Below are 14,455 nucleotides of genomic sequence, written 5' to 3' on the forward strand. Positions count from 1 at the left end.
GAGGAGACGAGTGGAGATGAAGAGAGAGGGCACAACTATAGCGCACACCACAAATGACTAACTATTAGTTGTAAAGAATCAATATATATGCATCCCTTTTAGGGTTAGGGTTAGGTCTTCTAACCCTTGTGCCTTTTTAGTACTCTATGTGTTAGTGCTATGCACATATGAACACATGATGTTGAGATGGTTCCTCAATACCTTCCCTGATGATCAACATCATGAAGTAGGCCTTCCCTCAAGATGATGACTCTGGGGAATCAAAGACAAACTGAGTATTGTAAGAAAACAATACAACGTTTATGCTCAACAGATAACAGGATCTCGTATGCAAGAGAGAAAAGCAAATAGTATGGAGAATCAAAAATTTGATTGCTATAAAACTGATACAATAGATGGTGCTGCCTCCCAACCGTGTGCTCCTATGTGAGAAGTTTTGATGGCGTGCTAAAAACAATAGAGGACGGAGGTTGGGTGCTAAGCAATCAGGGATGATGTAGCCAGTGATAATGATGGGCTTCACGAGCTTGCTCTTATATAGCCACCAGTCGTAGTCAGTTAGACCGAATTGGGAGACCGACCCAGTCAGCCCAAAACGGCTGACTGGAGGTCGGTTAGGCCACCGACCACATGTTAGAACCATGGCCCAAAATAGAGCAATTGACCTGCAGTCATCGTTCGGGCCCAGAGCCATCCGAGATCATCTGGGGCTCCAAACGGGCCCCGCAACAAAGAGTGGGCTGCCTCGGGAAATGCTCCGTCTACCCTCAGTGCGGTCAGTCATGGGATGCCTTCCCACACTTGCATGTAGCCTAGTTGGCAGTGTGCCAACTCTATCGAAAGCCGTCCAGCCATCAGGCCACACATGGCCCCCATCTGGTGTCCAAAGTAGGACCTATCGGATAACCGAGCTACTCAAAATGCCTTCTCCTCATATGGGGGGCTTACAAGTAGAGTTAGCAGGTTCCCGCATAGTTACACGAGAGTGGAGCATTGATATCTAACAAGTATCACATTCCATCACACCCCTTTAAAGGGAATGTCCTTCCTTTGCATCAAAACAAAGAGCTTGTCGGTGCTTCTCAAAAAGTTCTTTGCCAAGTAGCTTGGTAAAGATGTCTGCAACATTCTCTTTGCTATCATAATGTTGCAATGTGATGTCACCAAGTAACACTCTTTCTCTGATGAAGTGCTCTCTGACATCAATGTGCTTTGTCTTGGAGTGATATACTAGATTCTTGGCTAATGCTTGAGCCGATTGATTTTCACAACTGGTATATTGTTGTTGGCTTTCATTCACCAAAGTAGTTTATTTCTGAGAATAGTCTTCTAAGCCATATAGCCTCATATGCACTTTTCCCGCATCAAAATCCTAGTCGAGTTGGGCCCACCCCTATGGCTATAAGTGCCCTATATTCTGCTATTGTTGAAGACAAAGAAATAAGCATTACTCTAGAATTTCTCTAGCACCTGCCTGCTGCTAAAGTACCGTTCTTCCTTTTAGATCTTGCATTCTACTGAGGAGTATTTGTCATTTAATTGTCTTCAAATGCCGCTACTTCTACAAAAGTTCGTGAATGCTGAAGACGTGTTCACCTCCTCTGTCTGACCTCGTGACTTTGATCTTTCTACCTTTCTAGTTCTCAACCATGGCTTTGAATTCTTGAAATTGGGTAAAGACTTCAGATTTCTCTTTGAAAAAGTAGACCCAACAATATCTGTTGTAGTATATCCTCTGGATTTGTCTCTGATCGTGCATTCATCCCCATCAAAGATGACTCGATGGTTGTGTTCCATCATTTTCCCAACTAACAAGAGGTTCTTGTTGAGATTCAAAACATAGCTCACTACATCTTTTACCAATCCTTTCGTACTAGTGAAATTGTTCATAGGGTGATGCCTTTCCCTTGAAGTGGATTCCGTGTGTTATCTGCAGTGTCGATAACATTCTTCTATCCTTCTAATGGTTTCATCTCTATGAACCATTCCTGATGCTTTGTCATGTAAGATGATTTGCCACTATTGATGTACCAAGGATCTTGCTTGATCGACTTGATAACCACATCCCCCTTTTGAATTGCAATCTATGTCAAGATACACTGTTTTAGTCATCTGCAATTACTCACTTGCAAGAAACATATTCTTAAGTTCATTGGCATAATGACTGTTGTGACTTGAATGTCCACCGCGATGATTTCCTCTTCCATGGAAATTCTATCGATTTTTGCTAGATTGTCCTCCTTGGTCGCACTGCTTCTTGCGGTAATTTCTTTCATAATGTCCAAACTTATGACAGTAGTTGCACTAAATGTTTGACATGTTGGTGGATGCATTCTGTCTTCCTTGGAATCTTCCTCTGTTGGAATTATTTCCTCTTGGTTCCTGATGCTGATGCTGCTAAGGATCATGTTGATGCTGATGTTGCCTTTGATTCAATGACTTTATTGTTGCTACTGATGATGACCACTTTTCTAATATGATCTACCTCTACCTCTATTTGAAGGTATGAATCATTTGATCATTGGAATGGCCTGAGTCTTGAGTTCTTGACCAAGTAACATTGACTGTAATTCTTTCGTTGTTGGAATTTGCCATTAAATGGCAATACTCTAGACTAGATTCTCGTATACCTCTCCTAGTCCATTCAGGATGACTTGAACCATTTCTACAAGATTCATAGTCTCTCCTGATGCTATGAGTTGATTGTTGTAATCCTTGATCCTAAGTACATAAGCATGACTATTTTCATTGATGTTGCAAAAACTTTGGTTGATCTGGTTTCTTAGTGTGAGAATCTTGGATGTGTTCTTGGACTCGTAAAGAGCTGCAAACATATCCCATGCTTCTTTTGATGTCTTCACTGTGTTGAGCTATCCGAGCATGACATCGTGCACATTCTACTTGATCAAATGATATGCATATTTGTCTTTCTTGTCCCATCCTGCCTGCCCTCTAGCAATGGCAAGATCTACTATAGCTGCAGACATTGATGGTGCAGCTATAGATCCCACTGCTTGTGCTACGGCAATGGTGGAGGTGGATGATGGAGCTTGTGCTACGGCAACGGTGGAGGTGGATGATAAATCGTCCTATGGTCTAGGTGTAAACCCATCTACATACTCCCATTTGTCTTGAAGTACAAGAATGGTCTCCATTTGTAATTTCCATGCGCCATAATTTGAATTATCTAGCTTAGCAGATGCCTCCAAATTGAGGTTTCTAGTGGTAGACATGGTGCAACAAAATGTAAACCTATTGTGAAAATCATTGTCTGAATCAACTATAATACATTGTCTATATCAAATGCAATCTGAACTGTCAGTGAAGATAGAGCTATAATATATATCCAACTCATTACAAGGCTTGTGGCAAATGATGCCGAGAATAGCCAAGAGGCTTTACAAGACTTAAATAAAGCGCACAATGCCAAAAAAATAGCTTGATAGGCTTTACAATGGTGGCGTGTGTGTGCAAAATGAAAAAATGTGCAATCTACCCTCTAATCAATCGGCCAATGCCTGTGAAAAAACTCTGAAATATGCTCACTGAATTGAAGGTGATCGGCTTAAGGAAATGTATTGATGTGAAACCACATGTGAGCGAAGGGACTAACTCCAAGTAGGTACTATTTGGGATTTTTTGGGCATGGCTTTGATTGGCTACTTTGGAGTTCTCTCCTCTAGGGATGAGCTATGCTACTCTTATCTAGATCCAGATCAACCATCAAGTGATGAAAAAAAAGAAGCAAATAATTCATTTTCTTTGCTCATTTTAGGTGATGGGTCAGATGCGTTAATGTAGAGACTAGTGTGCGTGCAAGAAGTGGATTTGTCACCGAGACTCAAAAGTGTGATAATTGCACCAAAATGTATGTGTGATGTGATAATGCATAGAGCACAAAAAATCGAGCATTTTTTCTTTTTGAAGTGCCCTCAAATTCTTCTTGGATCAAGAGATATCACTTGATCAAGGTGGAGGTGCAAAAAGGGTGAAAAATAATGATATGGCAGGGTGACTCACATGCAAAAGTGTGCTTGCCAAGGGGTGTTCTTATGGAGCACTATGATGAGAGGTGTCAACAGGGTGCATTTGTAGTTCCTAACAAGAGATAAGTGTGCTTGACAAGGGTCTGCCATGCGGTAGTTCTGAGAGGTGGCAGTCAAATGACATGGCTGATGATGTGTTAGCTCAAGGATAAAGTGGCAAATGATGTGTCAGCTAGAGGATGACATGGTAGGTGGCTGCCATGTGGCAGATAAGGGTGACATGTCAATCAGTGGGTTTGCTCTGCTGAAGTGCCAGATAGTGTGCCATGTGCCATTGGATAAGGTGATGTGCCAATCAACTTATGTGGCAGATAAGTGTAACATGTCACTTGAGAGCTCCACCACGTGTCACTTTTGAGCCCTTGGGATAAGATTCTTAGAATCTTCTAGATTCCTTAGGAATATACCGTGATAACAATAGAATATTCTACAATTCTATTGAAAATGTGCCGAAATCATGAAGATGCTAGATGAAATCTTCAAGATTCTATTGCGGGCCTTCTTATGTGCATGTAGGTAGAGGTGATGGGAGCTAGTGTGTAGGTCGTGGGCTTTTATGTGGTCATGTATGACATTGAGGGTCGACTAGTCTTTGTTGAAGAGTTCATAGCTCAGGTCATTGATGCTGTTGGAGAAGCTCATAAGAGAGCCGCGTTTTTGGAGGCAACTGGGCTTCTGTTTGAATTGGTTGTTGCAAGGAGTCACTAAGATCATGGCTGCCTTCAGAGGCCCATTGAATCTTGATTCATCTCGTTGCTTGAGGAAGAGAGAGAGACACTGTTGCAGCAACAAAGGAGGAGGATATGAATTACTTCCCGTGCACATTGGCAAAGATAGCTCAATGCTAGTTCAACCAATTTCCTATTAGATACTTCAAAGATGTGCAGCATCATGACACCAGGAAATTTTCTAGTGGGAGCACGGGTCTGCTCCAAATTCAAAATCTCACCTAAGAGCGTGTTGTGTCATGGCCCCAAAATGGTCCCAAAAATAGCTTCACGATTGACTACACCCAAGAAAACGTTGACCCATAACCCCTTTTTAATAAACCCTCCAACTATATTATACCATAGGAATACGATTTGAAGAGCTTGCCCTAATCCTATTCCACCCCGATGGAATACCCTTAGAGGGCCTACAAAGAAGGGGTCATGACTTTTGCTCCTTAGCTCAGATGGGGAAAGGAACTAAACCAAATCGAAAACGAACCATCAATATTTCAGAGGCAATCATTTGTCACATGTAGTTTTGTAGCCAGGAAGGGGTGGGAGACATAGAACCGGTGAGATGCGCAGAGCGACTGTGCAAAGAAGAAATGAAGTCGAGGCAGTGTTAGGCTAGGAAGTGTGAAGGGGTTTGAATATTGTGCAGTAGTGGGGACGGGAAGGGACAGTCGAGACAGAGCAGAGGAAATGAAGAGGCAAGGGGTGGCAGAATAGTTGGGGGGGAAGGGGGTTGATGGGGTTGGCATTAGTTAAGTAGGGGCTTGGGTTAGTTGAGTGTAGTTAGGGGGAGCTGTAGTAAGGTAGAGCAGTTAGGTAGAGGGGTTGAGCTAGTTTAGTGTAGTTTAAGGGGGAGGTGGGAAAAAAGCAAGAATTAGGGGAGATTTAAGTGAAAATTTTAGTTTTGGTGAGAGAAAATGCTGAAGGAAATTTAAAAAAATAGGAAGAGGGACGAGAGAAAATTGGGGGGGGGGAGGATAAAAATAAGAAATAATCGAGGAGAACTAGGGGGAAGGAGAGTAATAAAATAAGGGAAAGGTAGAGGAAAATAGGACGAAAGGTAAGATAAAAATTGGAGAGGGGGATAAGAAAGAATAGGAAAAATTAGGGACAATATAGGGATATATTGGAAAAGAAGTTAGGCAAAAGTTAGAAAAAATTAGGAAAAATTAGGAAAACATTAGGAACAAATAAGAAAAGATTGGAAAAATAGGGAAATATTGGAAGAAAGTAATAGAAGAAATAGGAAAAAGGGGGGGGGGATAAGAAAAGAATTCGAAAATTTTAGGAAAATAAGGGTAAATGGGGAAAAGTAGGGAAACTTGGGGGGGAAAGATAAGGGAAATTAGGGGGGAGGGGCAAGGGTGGAGGGGGGGAGAAGAAAAAGGGGGAAATGGGGGAGTATTACGGAAAATTTAACAAAAAAGGATGAGAAAGGTAGTAAGTGTCTTTAGATTTAATAGTCCCATCAATAAATGAGCCATAAAATTAATTCCATTATTTGGATAAAATATTTAAGACATCTAAGTTGAAAAATGCAAAAAATTGAGAGTTTGCAAAAATTTTACAAAAGTGAGAATTTATAATAATATTGAGTTTGAAATAGGAACACAAGATTGGAAAAAGGTGTCGAATCCATCAGGTAGTCCAAGTTCTGAGGTCAGGGTCCACTTACCTACCACCATCCAAATAAACCATATGTTAGAACAATATAGTTGGATTTGGGAAGGTAGGTAACGCCTGTGCTCCTTGGCTTGTTATCATTGTACCTAGGAACAAAAACATCCCTCTAGATTCTAAATTGGGAGAAAATTTACAAGCGGGGTCATCCACACCCGAGTGAAAAACAATTAGGTTGAATGAGTTTGTTATGGGGGGTACTCCACACCCGAGTAAAAAGCAACTTAAGTGACAATATGGGAGGGGGGTAGTCCACCACAAGAGCCCATTAATTTATGTCAATAAATAAATGACAGGGGGTAGTCCACGTCCTTAACAAAGACATTACTAGGATCAATTACATGGGTCAGTAATCCATGCTTTTAGTCATTAATCAGACAAATTTAGATAAGTTACTTAATCAAGAATAATCAATTGCTTAAGTTGACTAAACTTTGAAAAAAAAATAAATGGGTTACGAGCTGGCGGGGGGATTAGGTAAGTTGAAATAAGGAGTTTAAACCTATATTAGTTTAACTTACAAGCACTAAAATCAAAGGCAACAATTAAAATTTCAAGTGAACAAGTTAAATAATCTACCAAGTGCTTTTGAAGCCTAAATATCAATAGTCAAAAGAAAACCATTTCATCCAAAACTAGAAGTTACAAGACTAAATCCCTACAAATTGTAAGTAAAAGGTACTAGAGAAAAGAACAACAAATAAATAACTATACCTCTATATATGTGTGTGTGTGTGTGTGTGTGTGTGTGTGTGTGTGTGTGTGTATCTATGTATGATGCAACTAGAAAACGTATAAATAGATACCTAACAGCTTTCTATAGTATATAGGTAAATTAAAGAAATTGGAACCTATTAAATACAAAACAAACTAAGTTCTTAAATGAACATACAAGAAAGCCACAAATATAAATAAGGAAAGAAGTAAAAAATAAGAATTTCTATATAGACATGTAATTGTTGTTAAAAAGAATATATATATATATATATAGATTGATTGATAAAGAGAGAGAGAGAGAGAGAGAGAGAGAGAGAGAGAGAGAGAGAGAGAGACATGTAAGGGCTTAAAGACAAGGGAAAGGCATAATTAAAGAACAAATAGAGAGCCTTAAAAAATTATAGAAAAAAATTAACGACTAAAAATTAAATGAAAATAAAGGGCTTATAGAAAAATAAAATAGAGAAGGAGCATAAAATTTTAATTATAATAAAATAGAGAAAACCTAAGAAATGTACATGAATATAAATATATATATATATATCAATATACATACAAATGTATATATATATGCTTAATAATAAAGTATAAGAGAAAAATTCAAAGAAAAGGGAACATATTAAATACCTTATGGATCCATATATATAGATAGATAGATAGATAGATATGTAAACATAAAATAAATTTGATGTAAAGAGATGGAACAACAAGGTGAGTCGATCAAATGAGAGAAGGCCAAAAGAGAAGAAAGTAAAGAAAGTAGCATGCAGTAAAGTTGACTATCCAACATAAGGTGGTGAATTAACAACCGTGCCAAGATTTTTAAGAATCATAAATTTGAGAGCTTCTTCTGCTTTGCCCTTCAGACCAGATGAGAAGGATACATGAGAGCAACCGATGAGCTAAGGAGATGTGAGCAAAAGTCGACCTAGTCAAGACGGGAATCCACGAAAGCGTGTGAGCAAAGCTGATGCATAACAGCTCATAGGATGCATGCAAGATTAACAATGAAAACAACAGCTCTGTCAAATTGTAGCCACATATATGGATGAACAACGAGTTAGATCTTTAGTTCTAAGGCAATGTGGACCTTTAGTTCTGAGGCGACGTGTGGACAAGCTCTGACAAGACAAGGCAATAACAACCAGTCGAGCCTAGAACATGAAAAAAGGGGAGCCAAGTTAGGCAGTGAAACAAAATGGAGAGCAAGGGGTACGACTAGACCAGGATAAGAATAGTGATCAAGTAAGGCTCCTTTTGGTGTTGTAGATGTGGCTACCACTCAGCATAATGGTGGGCACATGATTGTACACAAAGAAGAGTTTACAGAGGACCAAGAGTGGGTAAGAAGAAGGTGAAGGAATGAAGAGCACCTTAGAAAAGACTTCACAAGGTGACACAACCGTGCAATGACAATGCAACGTTCATAGTTCTACAATAAGTTAAGTAAGAGCAACAAGCGATGCAATAGAGGAGGGGCAAATGTAAACAAGAGGTTTCATTTAAAAAGAACCCATCATGCAAGTGAATTATCATGGCAAGCTCATAAGGAGTGGCCATTAGGCAAGGAGGAAGAGTGGAGGGTGAGGTGATGGTGAAGGAGAGAGGGACCAAGCCACGTGTAACTGCCCATAGGGAAGTGGATGTCAAGTAAGGCAGTGTAAATTAGTAACTTTAGGGTGCGATGAATGTGTTGTAAAGTTCTTGCTTTAAATTTCTAAAAGAAGAAAGAAGATTGAGGTCAATCAACTGTGTCTTCCAGTCTAAGATTTTCTCCTTACAAACCCCCATTATGATCCGTTTATATATATAAAGAAGAAAGAGGAAATAGGGCATAAAAAGCATTAAGTTGCATAAACCAAACGAGACAGAACCCTAAGACACATGACCCAACTGCCATACCCTTTGAAGCCAAAACGACCCAAGGGACTATCATTACGATCCCATGATAGGGCCGCTAGACATGAGAGGGCTACAAGCAAATGCAACTTTCTACTCATGCTTGGTCATTGTTGGGTCAGGAATCAAAGAGCTAACAAGAAGAGTGACTACAAGTGCTCGCTCAAAAAATTGACAGACAAACAAGTAGTAAACCAAACCAATAAAGAGAAAAACTGCTTACAAACAAACCAATAAAGAGGGACAGTGCTTACACACAAACATAAAATGAAATTCTAGAGGACTTTTAAACATTACAAACCGATCATGCAGGAATGAGAAGATACACCAACTTGAAGCTTCAAGACAGAAATGCCAAGAATACTCGGAATATTATGCCCAGTAACACCAAGATCATAGAAAGTGCAATGAGAACAAAAAGCCTTTGATTCAACTCAAACCCATTTTGCTTGCATGCTTAGATCAATGTCCCAGTGACTTTAAATCTGATCGTCATAGTGTTTAGGAAGGTCGTGCCCAAAGAAGAGCAAACTAAACACTCAGATCAGTGGGTGAACAATGAGATAGAGAGCAAACCATCGAAAATGCCAGAAGAATTGAAGACACACCAGTTTAGAAGAACTGGAGACAGAGACCACTTTAGACATGGATACGATGACTTTTGAGGAACAAAGCCTTCCGGCCACCTATTGGATGGGTGTGATGGGACAAAGGAAGGCAAGAAGTAGTCATGGATGCCAACTAGGTCTGCCAGTACGATGTAGTGTGAAGAGCTTTCATGCTCAATAGAGAGCTTAAGATGGTGCACCAACCGGTCATTTGAGACCTTTAGCAGATCAGCAGATATGAAGAGCATTAAAATCCAAGAGCCAAAAGCCTAGAACGCCAACTACTAGAGAACATAGGAGCTTGAGTCAGACAGAGGAGCTTTCACCAGATGTTCTGAGTATGTGAAGCAGGTACAAGTGGGGGAGAGACTATGAGGAAATGACCTGCATGAAGACAGGGCACTCACACTAGAGCTTCCCACTGCTCGAAAATGATATTACGAGTAGATGAGTGCTGGAGCATACGATATCACATAAGAGTAGAAGCAAATGCCAATCTCCCAACAAGGGCTCCAGACATAGCCTTCTCCAAACAAAGGTAAGAAGCACCACTCCTTCCAATGAGCTCATGAAAAACATAAAGCAACACCTCCACTGTAGAAAACACAGACTCGGTTGCACCACAAAGCTTGATAGGGCAGCAAAGTATACGAGCATCAATAGAGAAGCAGAAAGATGATCTCTCACTAGTTAATTCTTGGCATAGGAATTAATCTGTTTTAACAGTTAACTACAGGTGAATTCACCAATGAGAACTAAAAGCAGTAGTTATTACCAGATGAATTTTTATAAACTAACATTTGAATTTAGTTTCTAAATTACCTACAAAGAACCAATATCTACATTTACATTAGCTAAAAACCTATATAAAATGATTCATAAAGTAGATTTAAAATAACCAGGAGAAATTTCATTAGACCCTTACAAACTTCACTATAACACTCCTAGTACCTTCTAGATAACAACACTTTGAATTCAATGGATACACGTAAAGAGTTTGTAAACTACTTAAATGTAATATAAATAGTACCCATGGTCAGCAAGATCCTTACTTAATCTGGTGTGTCCCAGATTGCATATAGTTATTTGGAAGTCAAGTCTCCTTTTCTCCTATCCAATCATGAAATAAACAAAGTGTCAGTAAGCATCACCACATTATTAAACTAGAAGTTGTTTCTAGATAATATTCAAATGAACGACAAATCATGGGCCCTTATTTGGAACCAAAGCTCCTGCTAGTCTTAAAGGCATCCCCCAATAAAATAGGTTTCTAGTTAACTAGTTCCCCAATTTCTCTCTGGATGTATTTTTGCAAATAACACCAGGGTATCTTCTACATTTGCCATCTCCTCTCCCTATTCTAGACCCCTTGCATTAGTCCACAAAGCTTTATGTAGTATAAGCCAAGCTAGGCATGACATCTTTTCAAGGGCCTTCTTGTTCCATACCTTTTCAAATCTTTCATACCATTTCTCTCTATTATAATGAAACAAGTAGCATGCATTAAGGGTTCTTAAAAGATCCTCAATATCAGAGGATGGAGTGGGGATTGGAAGAAGTGAAGTACTTCCCACCTAGCTAAATTCCCTGTGATGGATCAAGAAAATGCCACCTTTCCAACATGTGTTCCCTTGCCAGAGTTCAAGTCTACTCATAATCAGTAATAGTGACATTGATTGGTTAAAGCAAATTCCCCTCCTAATTTCTTTCCAGGTCTTCCATCTTAATTTCTCTTTATTCAAAAGTTGTCCCCAATTTTGCAATCCTTTTTTGAACATAAGGTTGGCTAGGAGAAATTGTTCATCATTTAGTTGGGCATTCCTAAATATAGTGGAGACCCATAGTAGAGTCAATAGCCATAAATGCTCCCTTGCTAGAAAATTGCAAAAAGGCATTTCTTTCCTCAAAAGCTTTCCAAATATATTTCCAGAGGGGACTCCCCTTAGCTTTGCAAGGCTTAGGATTGCAAATGGCAAAGAGAATAGTATAATTTTTCCATTTAGGGGCCCTAAATGGTTTGACCAGTTTCTTATTTCTCAAAAGGATTTGAGCCCATCACAATCTGGCCTCAAAATGGCTTTGATCACCCATGTGGCATAAAGTTTCTTGGAAGCTAGATGTATATCAATCACTCCTAAGCCACCCTCTTCCTTAAGCTTGATGCAGTAGGTCTATCTTACTTTGGAATTTCTAGAGTTCCTTCCCCAAAGAAAGGGTCTGCAAATCTTAATGAATCTGTTTAGTCCAGCTTTGGATGGGGCCTTGGATGGGGCCCAACAAGATAAATAAAAAATGGAAATAGGATACATACAATGGTTGAGAACCAACATTTTGCCTACAATATTGTCTTGAAAGCCTCTCCATTTGTCTTTGTTCTTCTGAAATCTCACCTTACAAAAAGTATCCCACCTTTCCATAGTGCCAAAAAGATTGTGGAGTTTTGTCTTTTGCCAAATGTTGGCATCGCAAGTCAAAGGAGTGTTAGGGTGGGTTTAGACCCCCCCACCCATGGAGGAGTAAATAGAATTGGAGGATGGCCGTTGGGTGTGGTGGTTCACACCAGCTTTTTTGAAACATATAACATGATACAGGTTTCTAAAATATATTTTGGCACCATGTTATATTTCAAAAATCTATACCATGTCATATTTTGGCACCATGTATATTTATGAATATATAAATATACATATAGATATATGCATAAATTTTCAAAATTTTGGCACCATGTACATTTCAATGAACTTGCATTGGAGACCCACAACCATCTTGATATGCAATGTTGGACTAGAAAAAATGAGCCTTATCAATGTTTAAGAGGTATGACATGTATTTGCCATTTATTGACAACCTAGTTTTAATCGATTGGCTACTTGCTATCGTTATCCCATGCTTCAAAAGTGGTCAAAGTCTTGCATTTCCTCTACATAATGGTTTTGGGAGGGCACCTCAAGCAACAAAATGTTCTAATTCTCTATTGTCTTCTCTAGTGTCCTACCTCATGTATAGTGCACCCACACATTTTGAGCACCACAAATAAATTTCACAAATAAAATCCCAAAGATACTTGCTTTGGTTACACACGCTATGACCTCATTATCCTTTCTAGGTTTTTGGCCAAAGGTTGTGACTAGTGTTCAAAGCTAGTTGACATATGGCTTATTAATTTTTAGTCTCTTATCTCTATTTTACAGGGCTCAACAATCATACCCTTTCTGGTCTTCCTAACTCATTGAAAAAGTCTATTTCTATGCTCCCATGGAGACAATGAGAGAATTAATTGTTGGAATCTCCTTAGGTAGAGTATGGTTGGCTTGGGAACTTGAACATGACTAAACATTGTTCTCATATCTCATGTGTAGAGGGATGTTCAAGTGGGGAACCTGAAGGATGGGAGGTTGTAGTGACACATTGGGAGTAATTTAAATGTGGCAAGATCACTCCAGAGGGTTAGAAGGGTTTCTTATGGAAAAATAAGCATAGGCATATTGATTTTCTGGTTGGGAGGATATATGGTTTTATGTCTATGAAGGAGAGGGTTGGTGGATGAAAGCTCCAAGGAGAGGGGGAGGGTATATTTGTACAATTCTTGTATTTTTGATCATTTTACTATCAAATTTTGATTCTCATCCCCTATTAATCTAGGTAGGTCTTGGGACATTACCTTTAAGTTTTGATCAAATGTTTCTATTTGAATAAGGCTATATGTGTTAGTATTGTTAGTAAATGAAATGATTGCCATCAATCTGAAGCTAACCCATGCCTGAGATGGGATATGGTTATTAGGAGGGTCATACAATGTGCTATGGAAGGGTATAGGAACCATAGATTCGCATGGAGGCTAGAGGTGAGTAATTTGGGAAGCATTAAAGAAAGATCGCCTTGCCCTTTTTCTAAAGGACCCTTGATTGTGGAACTTGAGGAATCTCTTAGGGTGTGGGAGTTGGAGAAGGTGGAAGATCTTAGGGTGAAGAGTTGGCTTACGTGGATATCTCAAGGTGATTTCCCTTTGCATGTTTTCTTCCAAGTAATTGAAAGGAAGCACTTTACAGAACTAACAGAACATGAGCAAGATTAGCAGGGTTAACTAGTGACAAAATTTCGGTCTTTTAGAGTGAGTTATGTGAAATCATGGGTGAGCCAAATATGTGTATGATGCATGGGAAGCTAAAGTGCAAGATGTTCTCTCCAAAGTGGGCTATCTGGTGGGGCTTGTGAGGCCTTTTATTGGAAAAAGTTGAAGGAGACTCTGCAATGGAAAAGGAGTCTTCTCCCAGCCCACCATTGGCCTTACGGTGGAGTTTTTCCTGGATTTCTTAGATTGGCATAAGATGGACAATGAGGTTGTTCAAAGGGGTTCCTTTTTAATAATTCAACATGTTCTTAGCACGGCCATAATTTTATTTGCATCATGTGGGGTTTCAAAAGCTGAGAAGCATTTCAGAAGCTTGCATCACTAGTTGGGAAGTTGAGAAGCTTGTCAAAAGGTTTCTTTGGGCTAAGGAAGGAGATAGGAGGAGAATGCACTTCATCCCTTGCGATGCTCTTAAATTCCCTAGGTGTAGATCTTGATTCATTAGCTGATGTCAGTGCTAGAAACTCTTCTTTATTATGTAAATGGATACCCAAACTATTTGATTTAACATAGTGGCTCTAGTAGGGGTGTCCGGGTTGGGACCTAGGATATTCGAGACTAGTACTAAATGATGCCTTTCTTCCCTCTAAAAGTTAAGGGGTTAGATGTGGTGACTAATTTAGTGGTGATTTGGAAAAATAGTGGATCATA

Source organism: Dipteris shenzhenensis, chromosome 32 (genome assembly GCF_047967505.1).
Source record: "Dipteris shenzhenensis isolate YYH24624 ecotype China chromosome 32, Dip_SZ_1.0, whole genome shotgun sequence".
Classification (NCBI taxonomy): Eukaryota; Viridiplantae; Streptophyta; class Polypodiopsida; order Gleicheniales; family Dipteridaceae; genus Dipteris; species Dipteris shenzhenensis.